Here is a 23,880-nt window from a genome sequence, read left to right on the forward strand (position 1 = left end):
TACACAATGCCAAGAACATTCAAACCGACAACAAATTATGATCTTGGAAACCTAATTCAACAATAATTCGCTACATTTTTTTCTAAACAACAACTCGTCACGTTCAGTTACCACAGAGTCTGGGAGTGCGTTCCAATTTGAAATACACAAAACTAACGGAGATAAGAGGAATAAATTAGTGCGTGATGCAAAAGGCTCCACTTTCTGGGTGTTATCAAATCGGGCCGAAAGATGGGTTGCAGGCCTACAGAAAGTTTGTCTGAAAGTAAAGTCACTGTAATAAATTCGATGAAAAAAACACAAGCGTGAAATTTTCCTTTTTATCTCCAAACATGAAAGACCCAGATTTTGTTTTAAACTCGTGGCACTGGTTTGATAAGAGTAATTTCCAATAATAAAACGGGCGGCTTTACTTTGCAAGGCCTCAAGATTTTTAGCAAGGTAATTTTGGTGCGGGCTCCAGGTTATATTTGCATATCCTAGTTTCGGTAAAATTATAGTATTTTAGGCAAGCAGGCGTGTCTCTTGGGGTGTCGGTACAGCATACGCCTTAGAAAACCGAGTTTTCTAGATGTGCTTAATATGATGTGATTAATGTGCTCGTTCCAAGTTAAGCTAAATGTTAAATGGACACCTAGATATTTATACGACGTTGCAACTTCTAGTTCGGGAGAGAGGAGGCTGTACTGGGTCAATATCACATTAGTTTTATTGGTAACTGCCATTAGCCGGCATTTTTTTACGTTAATGTTCAGCTGCCACTTTAAGCACCAATTACTAATTTTTTCAAGGTCAATTTGCAGAGCACAACTGTCATTTGGACTACTTATTTTTCGATATAAAACACAATCGTCTGCAAACAACTTGATTGTTGATGATAAGGTGGATGGAAGATCATTGATATAAATTAAAAACAAGAGGGTACAATTTACGCTACCTTGAGGAACGCCTTATGTCACGGGAAGTTTTGAGGAAAGGGTATCGTTTAACTTTACTGATTGGGTTCTACCACGCGAAAACGCTGCAATCCATTCCACGATAGATGGGTCTATTTGAAGATGGGACAATTTTAAAAGTAGGCGACAATGGGGAGCTGTACCAAATGCCTTTGCAAAGTCGATGAAGATAACATCAGTCTGGGTGCCAGCATGAGTGTTAAAGTGCAAATATGTGATGAATTCAAATAGTTGAGTATTGCATGAGTTATTTTGTCTCAAGCCGTGCTGATCTGAAAAAAGGAAGTCCTTGCCGTCGAGGTGGGACATAATAGCTGTAAAAATGACGTGTTCCATGATCTTACATGAAACGCTAGTGAGGGAGATAGGCCGATAATTGGAAGGGTCAGACTTGATGCCAGATTACAGGAGATACAGGAACTGGTGTATGAAACTAACACCACACTACAGAAGCTATATGAATGGAGTGTAGTAAACTCGTTAGAAATTAATATGAGCAAAAGCAAGGCGGTCCTTTTCAGACCTAAGAATAAAAATGTTAGTTCCAATTTTAATATTGTTCTTGGCCTCTCTCAAATTGAACTCGTTCAAAATGTGAAAACGCTTGGAGTTTATTTTAACAACCACCTGTCTTGGAATGATCATATTATCAATATAGCTAAAAAAACTTTCACAAGTGCTGGGAAAATTGTACCTGTTTAAAAATATACTGCCTTGTCGTTTAAAATTGCTCATATATAAAGCTCTTTTTGAACCTCTATTAAATTACTGTAGCTTGGTGTGGAGCACTACAAGCCAGTCCAACCTAAATAAATTACATATTCTTCAAAAAAAGGCTGTCCGCATTATACGAAATGTGTCTTTTGACACACACACTCGTCCTCTGTTTAAAGAGCTGCATCAAACATCTATTCTTGATTCGTATGAATTTACACTCCCCACACGATATAGATCCACCCTCCGATGTAATGCACCATTTTTTACCTGTATTTCAAATTTAATGCCCAATTCTAAACCTTATGACGTTAGGGAAAGGGAGCGCTGGAAAATTCCATTTAGTCGCACGAACTACGGGTTTCAAATGTTAAGCTATAATCTTCCACTTGTCTTAAATAAAGTTGAAAAACAAAATTTGTCAAACATTGAAAAGCTACATCTCAATGAAATTCGAGAACTTTGTTTTCACAAATAAAAAATAAATTGTCTTTGTGAGCTGTAAATGCATCCGGTTTATATATTTTTGTTTCCTGTATACATCCAGTCACTAGATGCTGTCGTTTCTTTTCGTTCTTTGTGTTAGAGGTCAAATCCTTCCTCTAACAGCAATAGAGTATATAAGTGTTTTATTTTTTTTTCCCATGTCGCTGTCTGCTTGTTTTCCCCGGTTGCTGTTGTTTGTTACCGTATGCCAATTGTAAGGCTGCAGAGGCCTTGTCAAGTCAAAACTGTTTTGACTTTTTGCTTCTGCAACCCACATCACTATTTGATGATGATGTAAATAAAATTGATTGATTGATTGATTGATTGATTGATTGATTGATTTGAAGATTGGTTTGACGATAGCGAAGCCCCAGTCAGTTGGAACAGTGCCAGTATCGAGACTTTGCTGAAATAGCAGACATAAAAGAACAGAGGCCGAGTGGTTTAACATTTTTAGAATCTTTGAAGATATGGCATCATCGCCGGCGGCGCAGTGAGACGGTAGTTTATCAATAAATTTAGCAATGCCACTACTTGTGAATAAAATGGGAGACATGGGTGCAAATTGAGACTCCGGTGGCGAAGGAAGCGGGAATGATTCTTGAGTAAATCCCGTCGAGAAAAAGCTATTCAGCATATGACTCGCATCGCTATCAGACAAGCTGTCACCCTCTTCGTTTGTGAACAACAAATTACTTCGAGTTTCACTAGGATTTAATACTTTCCAGAACGTACGAGGATCGTTTCTTAACATATGTGTCAGTTTGACTCCAAAAAACTCCTTTTTTGCCTTTATAATTATCTTTTTTTTATATTTTTGACCGAAGACTATGCGCGAGCCAATCATCGTCTCTGTTAGTTCTTTTTGCTTTTTGAAACAACCTCTTCTTATTGTTCAACATACATTTGAGGGAATTTGTGAACCAGGGTGAGAGATGGTTGGATGCGATATTGATTTTAGGAATGTTAGTTGACACCAAATTCCAAATTTCGCGTTTGAATGGGGTCCAATTTTCTTCGACGGAGTGATCATGATAATGAGGCAAAAATTTTTCTAAAAATACGTTTAGCGAGATATTCATAACTTCCATATTTGCCCGAGCGTAGCTAAATATTGTCTTGCGATTCTTTGCTCGGTTTTCGGAGGTAAAGGTAGTTTCCACGTGAATAATCGCATGATCACTGATGAAATCTAGGACATTTATTGTGCTTACTTGGTCAGGTTTGTTAACAAAAATAGGTCTAAGACCGCATTCCCTCGGGTAGTGGTGGTAACTTGTTGGTGCAGCCCGAAACAGTTAGCCAAGGCAAGAAAATCATTGCAGTGACACGGATTTGCACAGTGAAATGAGGGACCAGTCTACACCAGGAAAATTGAAGTCGCCTGCTAATATTATGTGGTCGTTTGGGTAACCTGCCGTTAAGTGCCCCAGACAACTGGCATCATGAAATTCGCTGGGGTTTGTGCTCGGCGGACAATAACATGCGCCGATTAAAACTTTACGAAAGCCCAGCTGTAAACGTATCCACAACGTTTCAAGAAGCGTGTCATAATTTATTAACGTACATTTTAAATTAGCTTCAACTGCAATGAGTACACCACTGCCCCTTGCATTTAGGCGGTCTTTAGGGGCATATGTTGTATGATTTGTTCAGTGTTAACTCTTTGTTGTCGACGCTTGACGTCAACCAAGTTTCAGTTTCAATAATTAGGTCAGGTTTGCAAGAGGCGATAATGTACTCAAATTCATCTTGCTTTGCAAGTAAACTACGGAGATTTACAACAAAAAACAACAATGTTGGATTAACAGAACGTTGACGTACATTCCGGTTTCGTCAGACGTTTGCATGGACAATTTCAGGTGGCCTTATAACAGGTGCGACAGTTTCGGTAGCATAGTTTTACACATACGTTTCATTACCAACATGCAGTTTATCGAACGAAAGTTTGTACCCAATATGTTGATCCCTTAACCGGGCGGGAAAATCCAGCAATTTTTTTCTTTCAAAACGTACTCTCGGCGAAAAATCCTCCGAAACCCATACCCTCGGCGACACGTTTTTTTTTAATTTGACAGCGTTTCGGAGAACGTTATTTTTGGCTTTGAAGCTGAGAAAGCGGGCAATTATTAGACGGTTTGAACCTAGACGCTTTGGCCCCAGTCGATGGGCTCTTTCTATTTCGCCAACGTTAAGCGTCAGTTTTTTCTTTGATTAAGGTGGACACCGCTTTTTCTGTGTCACTCCAGGTTTCGTTTTCGCGTTCCGGCAGACCGCCAAAGATTAGATTGTTTCTGCGCATCTGCCCATTCATGTCATCCAGAGAGTTCCTTAGCCCAGAAAGTTGTTCATGCGCACTCGCAGATTCCCGCTCCACTATACCAAGTGTTTCGGTGACGTTAGCCAGGTTTTCCATTATTTGGCCGATTTCTTCAACTCTGACTTCCACGCTAGACACGCGAGAGCTCAGGTCTGCAATACCTTTGTTGATTTAGTTTAATTTGGACATGTTTTCCCTCTGGTTTTGATTGCTACTTGCTATCAGACTATCAATGTATTCTTGCAGTTTATCTATTTTCTCAGCGTTAGGGGACCTGGGTTTAGCTCAACGCCACCTGCTGAAGAAAGTAGTAGAAAAAGTACAGTCAGGAGAGCGAAGATTTTGAAATGACTAAATGCACCCAAGCCAGAAATGTTGAACTGTTTTTGTGATAACTGGAGAGACTTTCTTTTCGAGCAGGGCGAGAACCTTCCGACTCGTATTCGGTACGTCACAACGTCAACACCCATTTATACACTCGGATGGGATTTGCAGCCAAAGTAACTAAACAAAATACGGCAAGGACTAAGGAATTACTCAAGTGTACACACCTGTGAAAGATTCGCGACACGTTTAGTGCACTGGCAAAGCTTGGCTGCAAATGCCGAGGCGGCAGTCCTGCCGATCCCTTTTGTAGCCTTCTGACGAGGTCACGAGGTGGTGACGTGGCTTCGGCTGACTAGATGCCGATAGAGATTGTTCTGGCACGTGGCAAACAAAAACTTTGCTCGGCCGGCAACAGACGATGCTCGCTCAAGGGTGGGCGATGCTCCTGTGAAAGATTCGCGACACGTTTAGTGCACTGGCAAAGCTTGGCTGCATATCCCCTCAAATCCCCAAACGAACGAAAGGCTATGCCGAAGCTACACGGGCTACAGATAAAAGCAGTGGCTAAACACGCTAATCAAAAGCCGAAGTAACGGTGGTAGCGGCTCAAAGAAGCGCACTCCTCGCAACGCCCGGACAGCAGAAAAAAAAAAAGAACGATACTGACGTCGCGGCACAATTTTGCTTTAGCGATCCGCAACCCGCTGGGCGCCAGCTAAGGAGCAGCGGCTCGCGGCGGGTCGCATTTTTATTATCGGCAATAATGTAGAACGCGGTGTCCCACGGATGTAATATTTTGTGTCACTACAGCGATACCAGTAATTCATCTCATTTTGAGGTTTGGCCGGAGTCGCCCTTTAAGAATAAATAATTTTTTTTTCACTACAGCTCCTAGAAAAATTTTTCGAAAAGCAATGACGGCCATGTGCAGGAATATTTTGCAGTGTTCGACAAAAGACTCGATATACGTATACAAGTTCAGTTACTAAATACCTGCCTCATGACGTTTTGAAAGTACTACTCAAGTTGCCTTCATTGTAAAGTATCATCACTAAAGTACAAATACTTAGAAATATGATTTAATTACTTTTGAAGATACTAGCGCATTGCGTAATATTTATCGACGTCAGTGCAAAAGACAATTATGCAGTTGTGCAAATCTGGTTCACCGGAATGGTTTATTAGAACGCAACAGCGCAAGACGGCAAAACAAGGAACAAAACGGAAATCGCCGTAGGGCTATTTTATGCAGTCCAACTACAAGGAGCAGGATATCTCTGATACCTGTTGCAAAACATATCTGAAACAAAACAAATATGCCGCTTTTGTTATAGTGACATCGCTGAGTATCACGTCATATGGCGCACCTTAGACGCATCGTTTAAATACAATCTATATTCCCTATATAGGTAGTTCACTATAAACAAACTTGGAATACAAAAATTATTGAATAGATAACAAAGAGAACCTACATACTAGCCTCAGCAGTGGTAGCACCTTCCTCAAGTAGGTTGCGTCCAGAAAGGCACTTAACGTTGGGGTACTCTTTGCTGGTATTCCGAGAGGTCATCCTGCTCATATTTTGTTTCCTGTCCTGTTCTCTCCTGATCAATGTTCGCCTGCAGACAGTGTTCACGAGAAAATAAAATACCTAACTGACGACAAAAAAAAAAACAAAAAAACTCGGTGCTTTCCCGTAGCGCGGTTAAATTTACAAGCGAAATAAAAAAATGTATTATTTTGTGTCCGCTTCTGATTTTCTTCCGCTTGTTATTTTCTTGACACTGAAGTCTGCAGTGCTGTGGCGGACCGTTTTCCCTTCCGTGTTGCGCCTCAGGGTAGCAACCTTTACTTCTGTAAAACAACCTCTTATGTTTGAGGATTTTTTGGGAGAAACCCTGGGAAACAAAAGGCACCTTTAGGTAGGCGAGGCGAAAGCCATGATTGTACGCACTTTGGGGTAAAATACGAGTCACAATTGGCATGAAAGCGATTTTTCCACGAGCTCAATCTAAGCCACCATAGATTATCGGAGCTGGCAACACGATTTGGTTAGGTTAGGTTAGGTTAGGTTAGGTTAGGTTAGCAACAGATACTTAGAAATGTAATCAAAATAATATATGAAATGCTTTTAGTCAAAAGTATTTTAAAGATACCAGGATATTTAAAAAAAAGTATTTTAAAGATACCAGGATATTTAAAAAAAAGTATTTGAAATACAGTACCTCGACTACAGTATTTGAGGTAGACACACGTCGGATATTTTGTTATGCCTATTGAGCGTGATAAATTTTGCGATAGGACAAGGATTGTGTGCTTGCTCTCGTTCTATTGAAAACTGCGGGTACTGTTGTATGGTGTTTTTTTTTACTTTTTTATACGTCAGACTTGATCCCAAACTAGTCGTGTATGCAAACAAGAACTAAAGTGTTCAAAACGATGAGCTCAAAAAAAGCAGAAAGGTTACAGTTTCTTGTCTAAACATTTTCTGGGGTGCCGCTAGGACAGCCAACTGCTTTGCAACCTAATACACTAATGCTGCTTTTTTAGTTTGTTTTTCCCCGAAATATAAAAATACGACCCCCCCGCCCTCTTTTGCCTCCGTTGGCCATCGTCCTGTTGGTGTTGGGCTATCTGGCCCTCACGCTGGAATGAGTTTTAGACCCCTGCACTACACAGAAATGATTCAAGACGGCGAATCCGCATTCATACAGATAATTATGGGACGGTGCTCATTTCAGGAGTGGGTGAACTGCTTTGATTCAAAGTTATCAGGTTGTAAACCACACTAAGATGCCTGCATTTTGAATAAGGATGACTGTGCTCCAAGATTTGTCGGTCTTCAAAATGCTTGGGTGGTTGAGATGAATCTGCAAAGCAGCGCTCTAATTGTTTGTATAATTTTTTTTTATTTGCTGTTTATTATGTGATAGGGTTTCTTTTATGACTTCTATTTTCAGAGGTGGACCTTCAACTCCTTAGCTTGTGGTGCAAGCGTGCTAGTGCAACTTGTGGCCCAAGTACTAGGATGAAATGCTGAAAGCAATGTTAGAGTGAGGGGGCTCGCGGCCCTCGCGCAGCTAGAGAACTGAACCAGGCAGTTATCAGAGACATTCATGCTCTACTTCTAGAGGATATGTTGCTGTTTGATACTACCAAGATTCATGTGCGTTGTTGATACGATCCTGTTGGTATGTATAATATTTTTCTTTAGTGGAATTACGACACGAGGATATAAAATATTTGCATAAATCATAAGTCATAATTGACTACGACTCGAGGATATGAAATTATTTGCATGATTTGCACTACCAAATAAAGGTTTTGATATTCATCCTGATATTGATTATGCTTTAACGCCTGTTCACGGCTACATTAGAGCTCTTCTCTGGGGTCCTGAATCTGAGTGGAGAATTTAATGACACCACATAAATTGGTTTGGTTATGGATCACGCTACGATTTCCCACGGATTCCTGAATCTGGTGGAATAATTCAAACAAAATTAAAAAAAAGAAATCTCTAAGTAAAAGCTAAAAAGACGAAAACAGTTTTTTTTCTACCCACTGCTCCGTATGGTAACTGTGAACTCTGTTATTGACGCAAAAACCGGCACATGGCGACATCGACCCCGGCTGCTTACGTCAGATTAGTGGACACCCGGTCACCCAAAAGCAAAGAACCTTTTCAGGTCACAAACGGTGTACACTTTTAGATGCTATTAATGTCAGTACGTTATCTTATTTTCGCTCGAAAACTCATATGAAATGGACAAAGCTAATACGATGGTTTGTAGAGTTCTTCCAGCTACATGTCTGCTTTTGGAGCAACCGGGCGACTACTGAGCTGCGGTAAGTCGCTGCTGCCATCTGTCAGTTATTGAACCAGTCAGAGGGCGCGTATTTAGCACACGGGCACCTAGGTAGACAAAAGAAGTTACCGTTTTTTTCTTTACTTTTGACTTGGGTAAGTTAGCTCTTTTTTTTTCGATTTTCATGCGATGCTTCCAGAACCATCAGGCACCTCTGCGGGACATCCTAGCGCAAAGCATTATTAAGCCGATTTAAACGGTCATTCTTAAAGTTTCACCGGGATTCGGGGCCCGGCAGTACATCGCTACTATTAGCAAGTGCTGGGAATAGTGTTGATTTTGCGCTTTCTTTAAAGTAGGACACTGACACATTGCTATGGCATTTCTAAGTTAGGTTCAAGACAGTGCTGCTTTAATCTTAATTTAGCTCTTTGCTGTAGATGTGAACCAAGGTTTATAGACATTTCTCAAAAAGAGGACAACTTTCATATACCACTCCGGCTTTATTTTGATCTTTATTTTGATTTTAGCATGTTGAAACTGCACACGACTTTAAGAATTAAAGGGTTGTTGCATCTTTCACCAAACAATTGTGCGAGAGGGAAGCAAATTATAGTTTCCATAGCAAATTGCTAGATATTTATATAAATTCAAATTTTCTAAATTTGCATACAGCGATGGAAGTATGCTACAGTTTTTACCCGTTTTCTTTGGTCTGCTTTTTCAAAAGCTTTAAATAAGCTGTCAATTTTGTCACGCTTTCAAATTTCAGATATTCTTGATCACATTTGTTTCCTCAGCACTGTCTTTTACTTTACAGGGTTACCGAGATCGCGAAACAATACTGTTAGATTTTTACTGGCAAGCAAAGAGGAAACTAGAGCACAAGAGTAGAGAGTTCTAAACATGATGTTTGATATGAACGTTCGAAAGTGCGGGTGTGCTCTGCTCTTTTGTTTTATCTTGTAAAAGGGCACCACAAGGAAATTCTAGCAGCAATTTTATTGTCTAAATGTCAACTAACTTCTGGCCATATCTCGGGGACACCGACGTTTAACTCGTAGAAATACCGAAGCAAAAATTTAAATGAATGCCCCAAATATTGTTACATCTCACTCCGCATACAAGCAGAACCACTCAACGGAAACACCGCGGTAACCTGCGTGTACGCGAGCACTGCCTAACTGTGCTGAACCGGAGTTCCCTTTCCTCTCGTGCCTATTGAATTCGTGGGGAAGGCGGGGGGGGGGGGGGGAGTGGAGAGGGGGGGGGGGGGGCAACTCCAACGACCAGGCTGTAAGACACATACGCCTTTAAGTCGCCAAGCTCACAACCACGCCATCCCCCATGTAGCCTTGGCCTTGAAGGGGATATTCTGAGAAGCATTTGTTTGAAAAAAAAAATGTTTTTTATATATTTTCCAGCAATTTTTTTTTGTGTTTTCGTGGTGTGACCAGAACGTGGTTGCATTTAGGCAACCACGTTATTTATTTAGTAATGCAGGGAATCCAATTTTGTTGCAGCATTCCTTTAAGAAGCATTATGCCTTTTATCATATGTATAATAACAATATTGGTGAACAAAATGTTAGAGCGCAAAAGGGCTGGTGAAGCTTTAACATAATTCAAGACAATCCCCCGAGAATGGGGAAAAGGCGAAGGATAATAGAACACACATAGACACTGTGTGTTGTGGTGTCTTTCGTCTTTTTCCTAGTCTTGGGTTATGTCTTAAATCAATATTGGTATTCCTTTGAAGACACTGTTTTCGTTTCACTTTTCGAGAAATGTCCACTCCCCACCGTGTTTGCAAGGCGAACCATAAATAGGATAAAGTCGGCAACATTTGTTATGTTGATGGTCAGCACATGTTAAGTTAAGCTTGTGCTTTTTTGGTTACAGGTTCCTTCCAGCCTATGCAGGGCAGACAACGGCCAAGAGCGGACTGATCGCTGAAGAAGCGAGTAGCATCTGCCACTACCACGGAGAAAACGAGCAAGCTGCGACGTCTCAGAAAGAGCAATCAAGGTGCTTTGCAAATATAAGTTAAGTTAAAATATGTACAAGTCTACAATAATCTCCTATAAAATTTTGTAAAGTTTGAAAAAAAACAATTTTAATTTTTAAGGATTGTTAAAGGAAGAGACTCAAACTTCTGGAGCAGCTCCATCGTCACTAAGAAGTAAAAAATGTCATTTGCTTCTGAAAATGATAAGTTCTGTTAAATAATGTAGAAATTAAAACATAATTATTGCCTAAATTGTTTTCGTGTCTTTATAGTAGTTAAAATAAAATGAAATGAAATGTTTATTTTTATCAATTTACTGTGGCGGGCTTCCAGACAAAAAGCTACCATATGGTAGCTTGACTGGGTCTGGGGCCCTAAAGCAAAACAAGTATAGCAATCTGGCTGAAAAGTGTTATACATTGAAAATACTCGTTATACAACATATAGAATTTCTCTTACCAACTAGGCATGTACTTTAGTAACAATAAACAGAGTAAACAAGTGAGAATGCAAGAACGTTCGACAGCAAGCATGTCATGCGTAAGCGAGAAAAAGAAAAATGTCATACAGAGACATCCGCGTTAGATAAAACACATATACAATTCAGCTCTAGTGAGAGAGTATATATCTGTGTTTTCTAGGTGGTACCTGTTGAGTAGAGAAGGCTACATATGGCGAAGGGATTGCAAAGCATGACTCGTGCGGAAATGTGGAAGGTACAATATCCTACAGTAGCGCATACTGATTGAGATTTCCTTTTTATTCAAGTCCGAGGTGCGCCTAAGAAATTCAATGAATTCATTTGTTCAGAAAGCGAAAGCATACAAACGACGAAACACTACATATTTGTAATGGCAATAATCTTGAAGCAATTTAGTGTGATATAAGTAGTGCACATCCGCGATGGTGCGTAGTATTTTTTTAAGTAACAGTATTCTGTTTAAATTTGAAGTTATTGTTGTACCCCACAGGAGGTGAGAATAATTTATATAAGACCAGAAAAGGGCATGATAAATGATGAGGTTACTGTTAACAGGCAATATTCAGCGGCCTTTTCTAATAATGCCGATGACGCTGTGCAACCTACTGACCAATTTATCGATATGGGATCCCACGACAGATGCTCAGAGAAAATTACGCCCAGCGTTTTGCGGTGCTTAACTATATTGATTACTGTACCACTTTAGGTAAGGAATTTAGTGAAGGAAACGTACTTATTCAATGACCGAGATACGAGTGCCTTGATTTTGTTTACATTAATGTTAAGGCAATTTACTTCAGAGCATCTGCCGAATTGCGCGAGAATATCGTTCCCCTTAATAATTAAACATTCTGCATCTACGCCCGACACGAACAGGCTGGTGTCGTCGGCATATATTACGAACTGTGCAAAAGTACTAACCTTTATCACGTCGCTTATAAAAAAAATGTTAAAGAGCTAGGGGCCCAGCATGCTACCCTGATGCACGCCCCAGGTTACGGCTTTTAGAGAAGAAGATCGCCAGTCGATTCTGGCACACTGCTGGCGATTAGAGATAAGAATCCAAGAGTGAGAGTGCAGCACTACATATTCCATAACACTTTAATTTATAAGGAAGTATTTGATGATTGAGGCAGTCAAACGCCTTACTAAAATCAATAAAAATACCTTGTGTTAAAAGCTTGTTTTGAATTTTATTTAGAATTATTTCTTTATGGAGTTAGAGCGCTGATTCTGTCCACCTTCCCTTTTTAAAACCAAATTTGGCGTCAGTTATTATTTCATGTCAATTAAGAGAACTTTCTACGTGAGTTTTAGTAAGGGTTTTTAGTCCCTTAGAAAAAAATTGGCAGGATGGATATTGGCCTATAGTTGGTCATTAGGTGTACATCACCTCCTTTGTGAATCACAGTAACTTTGGCAAGTTTCATATTTGCGTGGAGCTCACCGCAAGCTAGCTGAGGTTAAATATATCTGCGAGGTACGGTGCAATTGTGTCAGTGACAAAGTTGACTGGTTTCATTCGAAAATCGCTAATATTGCGACTCTTTCTAATGTTGAGTCGCATGAATATTTTGTAGACCTCCAATTCCTTTTTTGGATTGAGAACAAGGCGCGAGACACCTTTTTCCGTAACAGCTAGAGGTCAGGCTAAACCAAAACCTAGTTCTACGACAACTACACAATCCTCCTAAACAACGTCGTGATTACAAGAAAGCCAATATATCACCAGGATATTAAGCACTAGTGTGACGCCAGACCCAGAGCCCTGGTCTGAAAATGTCTTAAATCAAGGGTGAAAAATATCTGGTGTCACATAAAAAACACAACAATTTTTCCTGATGTTTTACTTCAATAGGTATATTAGCGTATTATTTCTCATTTTCCATGTTTATCTGAGCTAATAAAGAAAGACGGCTAAGCAGAGGCATAAAGGAATATGATAATTTTGTGTTTTTTCTTCAAGATACTACAAACGACATTTTATTTTTCTGTATAGTATAGTGCCATTGATAGTTCGTGGTTGTCCTGCCAACTTCATCTAGCTTTCCTCATAAGGAGCACCATTTGTACATTTTATATATCTCAAGTGGTATAGTTTTTAATCCGTATCGGTAACCCTGCGATTGCCAAACTGTAACGTACTTATAATATCCTGAAAATATATGTGTGTGCATAGATCTTTGGATGCCAAAACACGTGCCGCGCCGTAGCCTATTTAATCCAAACCATGAAATGTGGCTCCTTATTATATAATTCATTCAGTAATGCACCTCTCCCGCGCGAATTCAAAAAGTAGTTGGTTGTGGAAACATTTAACACCTCATTTTTCATGATTTTTACTGCATACTTATGTTGAATTTCTACAGTACATGAATGGTGATATTGCAGATGCGAACAATAATTATTTGCACTTTTGGCAATTTGCAGCACTGCCGCCGCTCTATCAAAGGTGTCATTAAAATTAGATTTCGCACTGGAACAAAAAATAAGAGAGCGAAACGATTATTTACACTTTACAAGACATACATATGTTTTATTTAAAGCGAATGTTTCGTGCTTTTTTTTACCAGAATCATTACTTTTCATTTGTGCTTTATAAAAATATACTCAACCGTGTGTACCACTACAAGGTACCACGGATCGCTCTGGGTAGACCGATTCGCTACTGGCTTTGGCTAGACAGTGCGACATAAAAATTCTTTTGATTTACTGATAAACTACGGGCGACATTCTGGTAATGCGATTTCTCTAGTTTTCGTCTTCCAAAACAATGCGAATTTTACAAAGTGGTATTCTAATTTGCATAAGAATTATAACAATGAGCTCTTTTTTTCCCGAAATAAGGATAGAAGACTTGTCTTGATACCCACTGCAGCCCTTCACAAAGAGCCTGAGATGAGGTTTATTTTATCAAGTTCATAAGTAATGATAGCCCTGGAGAATGTAGTTTCGAATATACAAATATTAATTGATTAATTTTATTTTAAATAGACGAACAATGCTGGAAATGCTGTATAGGTCAGAATATGCTTCATGGCAGGCGTGTCATGCGTGGTACATTTATGTAGTTTTATTTCACATTCTCCTTATTGCCTATTATCGACTGCCTATTTTGCGAGTTCCACAGGAAGCATTTGCTGTGGTGGCAAGTGTCGAACCGGAACCAAACCAAACCGAAAACCGGAACCGAACCGTTATTTTTAGCCGAACCCGAACTGAACCGAACCGAAAGCGGTGCCGCCATCTTGGAACTGACCCGGAACTGAACCGGAAAAATATAGTGGTAACCGGTTCAAAACGGTTGACGGTAATTTTTTTGTGATTACAAAATGAATATCTAAGAAATAAAAATTGGAATTTGTATTTAAATGCAGTGGTAAAGTTTTCATATACCGAATTGCAATGTATGAGAAACTGTTGGTTTTCCTGGCGATTTTTTATTAACACTATGATTAGTCATGTTTTCCGCGGTCAAGTGCCTTCATGCTGTCATAAATACTGTCAATAAATGTCATGTCACGTGACCCCGTGACGTAGTCATGTGAGTCTTGGCTGCAAGTCGACTTAAATTGAGGACGTCACTAGATTTATTAGCGTTATTAACAGCGTGACGCCATATGTTATCACAACTTCCCAACGAAAGTCACGTGACACCATGACGTACTCGATTGTCATGAGCCCGAGTTGAGCAGTCGGGTCATGACAGTAAGCTTCAGCAAACATTCGGGTCAAGACTCGTGTTCAATCAGGATCAGAATAGCCAAACTCGAGCAATGTCTGAAGCTCAACCCTTGCTTTACTTTTTGCCAACCCAAGTGCACAGCTGTAATGAACACTGACGGTACATAATTAGCGTTACATCACGTGGTAGCTTGTTCTAATTTCAAGCTGGAGAGGGTAAAGCAGTTTCTCTCCTTTATTTTTCCGGCGTCTGCCATGAGCTCAGATGAAAACTAAAGGTGATTTTCGCAAGTTATCAACGTCAGGGATTAGCTCTGATCGGTATTCACTGAAAGTTCAAACATTGTTGCACTACGCATTTTACATGTGCACATTATTGAGCCACCCAAACATGTTTTTCTTGTTGCTGAACTATCTCAGAAAGTTGTCACCGAGAATATAAGCATTTAAAGGACTAAATGTGACTTATCAATCCGACGATAAATATAACTACAACTGTGTACGCGAAGGATACCTGAAAAGAAAGATCCCAGTAGACTCAGAGGGACAGCCGAACGTTGGCAGCCGATCTAATGCCCGTATCTCACTGCTTACACATCACACAAAAATAGTCTGCAAACATGAGTCATCGCGATATCCGTGGTTTGAATGCCGATTGTCCAGTTCTTTCTTTAACTCGTTTCCATGCTGCATTCAAAGCACGGATCTCGTGGTGACTTACTTTCGAAGTAATTTGCAGATTCTCCTTTGTATGACGTGTCAGCTGTGTCACCTGGCTTTAGTGTCGCAGGAGTGTCGTTCTCTAGTTCTCCCCCAAGCTTTGCCAAACTCCGAATGTTTGCTTAAATTTCACAGTTTTAAGTGCAGAATAAAAGATATACAGGATTACTGTTAAAAATGACACACATATAATTGTCGAATTAACACCCCCAAACAAAGGAAGGAGTCCTTCAGGAACCAAAAGTAATATCTCCAGGAGCATCGAAACAAGAAAAGGGGTGAGGAGGGGGGAGGGGCGGGAAGTTGTAAATACATACTTTGTTGTAAAGATTCCTCAGCTCCGCATCTTAGCACAGACGAGAAAGCGTAATCCCGGAAACTGCTTTCTTTGCAAAAACACTTTTGCCAGAAAGCGCGTTTTCGTAGTGTCAGACGCTCGCGCCGATCTTACGAAGCTGCACCAAGCAAGAACAATCTGTGTCTATGAAATAAATGGCTCTCACTGCGCTCGAACCTTCTGCATTATGCATGTTTCACCACGGGATTTGACATTTTCAACAAGGACAAATCGCAATGGCTACCAGCATACAGACAAATGACGTGAAGTGCAAACCATGTTAAATAGTTCCGTTTTCTGCTGAATTGCGATGTTCTCAACACTAGCAAAAGTATATTTTTAAGTTGTAAAGTTGTGCAGCATACATAGCAATTTGCGATAATATGCCGCACAGTCATAAAATGTGAGAGCGCGCATGACTGATAAAGCAGTGTTGTAAAGCTAGGGCAAAAAATGAGACGTTTTCAAATCTCTGTAATACGAAATTAGAGCGCAGCTCTTAGAGAGGAGGAGGGGAGGGTACGGAGGGGAGGGTATACCCTTCTCCCTCATTCTCTACGACTCCTCCATCCCATTCTATCTCCACCTCCTCCAATTCAGTTTTCCCGCCAAGTTTACTGGAAAAAATTACGTCACGTCCCAGGCAGCACACCAATGTTGGACCTACACTGGGCCAACAATGACAAACACTGGCTCCAGAGGTTGGTCCAACATTGGCATTCTGGCCAAGCGCAACGTCTTCCAATGCTGGCCCAGCCATTGGCACTAACGTTGGGCCATCGTTCAACCAATGTTCCAGCCATCATTGGCACCAATGGAATGCCATCCTTTAAGCAACTTTCCAGCCATCATTGGCACCATTGTTGGGCCGTCGTTAAACCAATATTTCAGTCATCATTGGCATCCACACTATGTCATTGGGTATGCCAATGTTGGCTTTCACACTAATTCAATGGCTATGCAATCATTGCCATAAAAGTTCATTCATTAGTGGCAGCCGAGCTAATTTATCGGCATATCCCAATGTTAATGCCTCATCTTTAATGTTGGCTATGCAATGATGGCAGTGCGTTTAAATCCTGGTTATTCCAACATTTTGTTTTTATAAACCCCTGGCCTGTTTTGTATTAGTAGCCCACTGCAAAAAGCATTCTAGGCACAAAAGGCAAGGTCCTCCAAGGCTTTGTGTATGCACTATTTTATCTGGCGCTGAAATGACTAATTCAAGATCAATTAATACTTTTTTTAGAACTTTTATTGAGAGGGGCTTGGGAAGAGACTCAGCGGGGAGCCTATGCCTGGTCCTTGGGAGGGTCCTGGGGAGGGTCCTGGGGCGTGTCCTGGGGCTGGGGAGTCATTAGGGCTTCCGAACGCCTCTTCCTGCCGCCTCTCTTGTCGCAAGACCCTGGCAGCCACTTCACCGTCATTTTTTAAGCTGCCGATTCTTCAATTTTTAGCTTCGCACTGATGGCATCTACGAAAGGATCCAAAGGTGAAGATCAACGCTTTCAAACCCATGTTGGCCTTAGTAAAGCACACTCCCAAGCAGCGCGTTGTGAATGGGCCAAGGCTCCACACAAGTTCACTTGCTTTTGTAGCATCGCGATGTTCTGAAGAGCTTGGCTCACAATGGACTAAAAGTTCTTCCGCAACCTCAACCAAGTTGTCGTGAAGTCAAGGATGACTGGCCACCATTAGCTCTTTCTGAACTATGTAACTGAATATATCATGCACAAGCAAATGAACAGACGCGATCAAGCCACGAAAGACAGTGCTGGCTCACCTGCTCTAGCAGGAGCCTGGCCACGGCATCCCTCCGCTGACAAATGCTTGCTGAAATGAATCGCTCTCGAGCTAGCATCTGGCACCCATGCAAATTAGTCGTTAAGGGTATCGTCTGGAAGGTTGGATATCTCAAACTCATCTAAAACGTCCCAAACTTAATTAACCTATTTAATACACAAAGGAAACGCGTAAAAAAGTACTCGTGTATGAGTTTGTATACAGGCAGCAAAACAGACACAAAATATTCTCTTCAAATCCCCTTATTATACACAGCATGTTCCGTAGAGAAGTACAAACGTGCAAGCGATCTGCGAAATGTAAAGAGGTACTGCTAAGCTTTTATACAGTTGAATAGATTGCAAAGCAAGCAGAACCGGGGTAATTCTAGGCCATATTGCCTGTTCTCCCGGCAGCTGTAAAAATATTTTCACCAAAATTCTCCTGACAGACGCCTATCATTGGCGGTGGCATCAGGTCATCGAAGGACGTTTCATTGACAGATCGTTTTATTGACACGCTGTCTCATCAGCAGATTGTTTCACAAAATATTACGAATAGCTCTTTTTTTTCTGGTGACAAGTTACCCCTAATTGTCGCCGCAAATGGCATGTAGGGTGGGACACGTGGGTTAACATTCATGTAATGAACCGTCGCAGGACGTCGCCGCGAAGCTGCCTGGACGGGTCTGCCGGCCGGTGACACACCCGCGAAAAAAGGAAGTGGATATTCTGCCGCCGCCACAATATCCCGCGGGAAAAAATGCCGGCAGTTGCCCCCTATTGGGTCTCGTATAAAACGAATTGTGAAAACAACTATTTGAGGCTGTATGGGAACTCCCTGGTAAGGTGTCCGTCTCTTATGCGGCGGGACCCTGGCTTAATCGTCAGTGTGGGATTACCTTTTTCTTCTAGCCATTTGGCGATACCTACGACATTTCTTTTTTACAATTAACACTGTAAAAAAAATTAATGTTGTCAACAAAACTTCGCTGAATTATGGTATGAGACTCCCTTTTGGGGGGTGAATGGAGGACAGCGAAGCTTAGACCGCCGGCGGGCCGCTGGGAAGCGGCGTGTACAGGTGGGACGATTGGGTTAATATTTTTCTAATGAGCAACCGCAGACTGTGATACACGCGCCGTCCGAGTGATACACGCGCCGTCCGAAACTGGCGGAATTTATTTTATCCGGGCTATGTCCTCCGTTCACCGCCGGGAAGGGCGCAGTCCCATAGCATTTACTTCAGCGAAGTTCTGTGGACAACATTCGTTTTTATTTTTTCAGTGTTAATCATAAACAAAAATATGTTGTAAATATGGTCAAATGCTTATAAAATGTTGGAGAAAAAAAAATAAGACCCCACTGGTGGATTGACTCAGGGTCCCGCTGTTTATGACCTTCAAATAGCCGTTTTTACAATTCGTTCTATACGAGACCCAAAATTGGGGCAACTGCCGGCTTTCTTTTCCCGGGCTGCCGCCAGATTGTCCACTTCCGCGAGAAAACTTCCCCGCAGCGTGCGATTCGCGTAGCGAGTGTCGGTGATATGTTAGTGTCGACGAAACGTGTCCATGAAACGTGTGTTCGTGAAAAGTTGTCTATGAAACGTGTTTTCACGAACAGCCGGGAGAACAAGAAAGTCAGTATTCTACCTGAAGTTGCATGATTTCATGCATGCAACTGGTGGGAGGGGACTCTGGGTAGAATTTCGGAAAAAGTTTTGTCCCGGCTGCCGGGAAGATAGACACTGCCTATTTCTATAAATAATCTGGAAGAGTACCCGTAGAACAGCGATCACTCGTTGCCAACAAACAGGTTGCCGTGGAGTTACCGAAAAATTAGCGGACTTGAAAGATGTATTCCGAGATACTTGTCGATATGGGCACTGGGGAACAATCACGCCCACACTCGAACGAGATTGTAGGGCTCAGTGAAGATTCAACACGACGCGGTACAAGCTGTCATTTGCTGAACAAACCACTTCACGATAATTTCTGACTTTTGCGAAGAAATCGCTTGTTGCCGATATACGCGTAGGACTTTTCAAACACTGAGCCACACAGGAAGCAGCTAAGAGTTCAGTCAGGGCCAGGGAAAGGAATGCTGGTAGGGGGAAGCAGGTGGGTTGCTGGAGGGGAGAGCAGGAACCACTTCCCTCCCTCCAGCATTTCGCATGCATCCTGCTTCATCAAGGTCGCCAGGCGGGTGCGTCCACAAAAGGCTTATCTTCGAGGGTCATCCGAACAATGAACACAGCTAGAGGATTTGTCAGTGGATACTTTTGTGAGTTCGTCCCAAAGTTGGTAGTGTAATGTATGCTACGTGAGTGATCTACCAAGCAGTGTCCTTCAGGCAGGTGCCGTGCTCTGCCTTGTGACCCGCTTGGAGACTATAGTCACGTGACCGTAACGGGAGACACGCTTGGCCTAAAATACGCATAGCGTCTACTCTGCTGTCAATACCAAGCGAACAGGACAGCAGCACGACGGCTACTTGGCGACAACTTTTCTTGGCAGTGCAGTGGAAGATACAGGCCCGCGCTCCCACTCCCATTTTGAGCGCTGAATAAAGCTGTACGCCGGCTCTCCCCCTGTCCACTGGATCGCCAAGAAAAGTTCTCGCCGAGATAGTTTTTGGAGTCCCAAAGGAACTGCCCTTCCCAAATGTTAGCCAAGAACGGGAGGTGTGAAGATGGTATGTTTTACGCCGCAAAACCCACACTCTAAACTAAAATGCAAAAATGACTGCTTCTTCTTTCTGCGCGCGATGTCCCCAAACAAACTGAAATCACAAAGAAAAAAATATTACTCAGAACTAACCTGTGTCGTATATTTCGCAGCACGCTAATAACAGATTTTTGGTTTCGTGAGGGTTGTGTAAATGTAACAAAAACTGTACCATTTCTTAAACCATGTAATCATAAATTCAACACAGAGGCAAATATCCCCAAAGCTGAAGTTAAAAAAAAAAAAACAAAAAAACGCGAATCTATCAAAACGATGACAACACATGGAGGGGTTCTGGGCTCGAAAGTGCTAACAACTTATCATATCGCAGAATAGTAAAAAAAAGAAAAATATCAGGTATAGCGTTTGTATATCTGAGGAGTTTGCTCTACAGTGAGATAATAGGACGTCCCTTTAGGTGGCAAAATATTCACGATTAAGTAATTAAATATTTGTTTCGGGTGTTAAAAAGTGTTTTTAATGTATATTTCGTCGTTCTCGACGTGGGCGTCGACGGATATAGCGCCGCTGCTTGTGCCCCTGTCAAGGTGAGCGCTACTTTTTACACGTTGTAACGACACTATATCGCGCTATAGACTCGTGTATTCGGCCCGCATGCAGCCTTGAGGAAGCTGCTGCAAATGTCGGTGCAAGACAAAGAAACGGCGTAGCAATCGCGACATGAGAACCGACTGCCCCTCGATCTGGCCGACCGCGCTCGCTCTGCTGCAATGTGAGCGTGGGAATTCCCAGCACCGTTAGCTCACAGGTGTTGCAAGAGGCTGCTTTGTCGTTGAGACCTTGCAAACGCCTGCGGACCGGAGCCGTTCCAGTGCTTGGCGCATCTCTCGCGCAGTATCACAACCTTTTTGGCGCCTGATAGGCCAACAGAGCCAGTAGCATATGCTGCGGTTCATTCTGAGTTGAAGCAGAGATTCCGCGAAGTACGTGAACCGTTGCTACGATCCGTGATAATGAAAAATAAGCATACAAAAATTATACCGCCGGTTTTTCCAGTTTCACATGTGGCGATTTCAGACATGAACGCTGTAGACGTCAAGGGGGGATCAATTTGTCGACAATATTATGGCGTTCATTCGGCTCGCTCTCTACACTAGTGAACTGATCTTTTGATTTTTGAGACTTGCGTTTTTCTAGAGAGCTTCATGACAACGTCAGTCGTTCCCTGGCGCATGAATCCTGCACAGCCAATAAACTACACCCAAAACCACTCCGTTGTAGTTCCGTGGAATTCTGAGCCAGTGAATACAGTGAGCGCCACAAAAGTCTTGAATGTTGGGGGCCGCCCGCCCGTCTACTCTGGTCGGCTCGGCCCAAAAAGAGACAAAAGGCGCCAAGAAAATCCCTTCCCTGGCAGTTACAGTTCCGTGTAATTCCGGTTCCCGGAATATACAGTGAGACGCCATGCTGGCAGTTCTCCGAATTCACTGGGCAGTCCCGGTCCTGATCTACGACGGCCAAGGCCCTATCTTGGCCGCATTGCTATAGTCTAAGCAAGTGTGCTGCCTGGTGTGTACCAGGTTGTAAACTCCTTCATCAAGAATCTATTCAAAATACGACTTTCCAATTGACACCTTTTCCCTCAAATAAATATTTAATAAAGATTGCCAATTAGATTTAATTCATAAATAACTTATTCGATTACAGCGTCTTCCTAGCAGCCTTTTTATCGAGACGCCTTCTTACAACAGTGATTTTCATTGCCTAGAGTACTTATTTCGTTTTCAAAGCTCGGTTCCAGAAAACGAGGGACCCTGATATCTTGTGCCAACATATTTTCAAAGTTGGTAACCCATTGGCTGAGACAGGCCAACGTTGGTCAGCCTAAGCCAATCGATTACCAATGATGGTAAGCCATTGGCTAAGACAGGCCACTGTTGGCCAGACTAAGCCAATGAATTATGAATTACCAACATTGGTGGGCAACTGGCTAAGACACGCAAATGGTGGCCAGCTTAAACCAATCGAATGCCAATGTTGGCAACCTATTGGCTAAGACACGACAATGTTGGCCAGCCTAAGACAATCGACTACCAATGCTGGCAACTTATTGGCTAACAAAGGCCAATGTTGGCCAGCCTAAGCCAATTGATTGCCAATATTTGTAACCAATCGGCTAATACAGGCCAATATTGTCCAGCCTAAGCCAACCGATTGCCAACGCTGGTAAGCCATTGGTTAAGATAGGCCAATTTTGACCAATCTCAACCAATCGATTGCCAACATTGGGAAGTCGTCGGTAAATACAGGCCAATGTTGGCCAGTATGTGCCAATGTACCACCAACGTTGGTAACACTGTGGCCACATTGGCCCAACGTTGGATCATTGATCGCCGCTTAAATACCAATCTTGGCCCGACGTCGTGTGCTGCCTGGGATGACTTTGTGTCACGTCACCTATGAAAAAATTCCGTTTCTCCTCTAGATTTAGCGGAAAAATTGACGTCACGTGACCAGAGATCGGCATTTTAGGTCGCCCTCACTCACCCTCACCCTCACAGCCACACTCACCTAAATCCCTCACTCACCCTCACCCTCACAGCTACACTCACCTTCAGCCCCTCACTCACCCTCACAGTCACACTCACCTTCAGCCGTTGACTCACCCTCACTGAACCTCACGGCCCTCACGCACTCACCGCCCTCACGGCCCTCACGCCCCTCACGGCCCTCACGGCCCTCACGGCCCTCACGCCACTCACCGCCCTCACGGCCCTCACAGCCCTCACGGCCCTCACCGCCCTCACGGCCCTCACCGCCCTCACGGCCCTCACGCACTCACAGCCCTCAGGCCACTCACCGCCCTCACGGCCCTCACCGCCCTCACGGCCCTCACCGCCCTCACGGCCCTCACGCACTCACAGCCCTCACGCCACTCACCGCCCTCGCCGCCCTCACGGCCCTCACGGCCCTCACCGCCCTCACGCCACTCACCGCCCTCACGCCCCTCACCGCCCGTGCGGCCCTCACACCCCTCACGCCCCTCACGCACTCATAGCCCTCACGCCACTCAGGCCAGCTTCAGATGGGGCAATTTCGCCCAGAAACTTTACGTCGCAATACCAGCAACACGGGCCGCCCGGTATCACACGCAGCAACCAATTGCTGCAATTTGCCATCCTCATCGTACAATTTTATCTTGCACTATTTAGACAGAATTACGCGTTATAAACGTGTTTTTATGCATTTAAACCCCGTTAAGAATACTAATCCACCTTTCTGAAACAGTTTATTTCCAAAAAACGATCGATTTCAAACCAGAACCAAGTCATTCGGTGTCATCATCACCGGCACGAGGTATCACGCGAAAATGTTGCGTCCCTGATTGGATGCAGCCGCTTCAAACGTATTCGAATTGCTCCGAGTTGCTTGCTTATTTCGAGCCGGACCCGATCTCAGCAATTTGTGTCGATCTAGGGAAAGCTAGAGAACAACCCGCCATTAACACCAAAATTGCTGAGAAAGATGCTCGATCTGAAGGGGGCCTCACGCACTCACCGCCCTCACA

General features: G+C 42.7%; 1 pseudogene; it reads right to left on the minus strand.

Moving 5' to 3' along the window:
- Positions 1 to 11,200: 11,200 nt before the first annotated feature.
- LOC115316939 lies at positions 11,201 to 11,784 on the minus strand (annotated as a pseudogene).
- Positions 11,785 to 23,880: the final 12,096 nt, after the last annotated feature.

Source organism: Ixodes scapularis, unplaced genomic scaffold, assembly GCF_016920785.2.
Source record: "Ixodes scapularis isolate PalLabHiFi unplaced genomic scaffold, ASM1692078v2 PGA_scaffold0__279_contigs__length_252992795, whole genome shotgun sequence".
NCBI classification, from domain to species: domain Eukaryota; kingdom Metazoa; phylum Arthropoda; class Arachnida; order Ixodida; family Ixodidae; genus Ixodes; species Ixodes scapularis.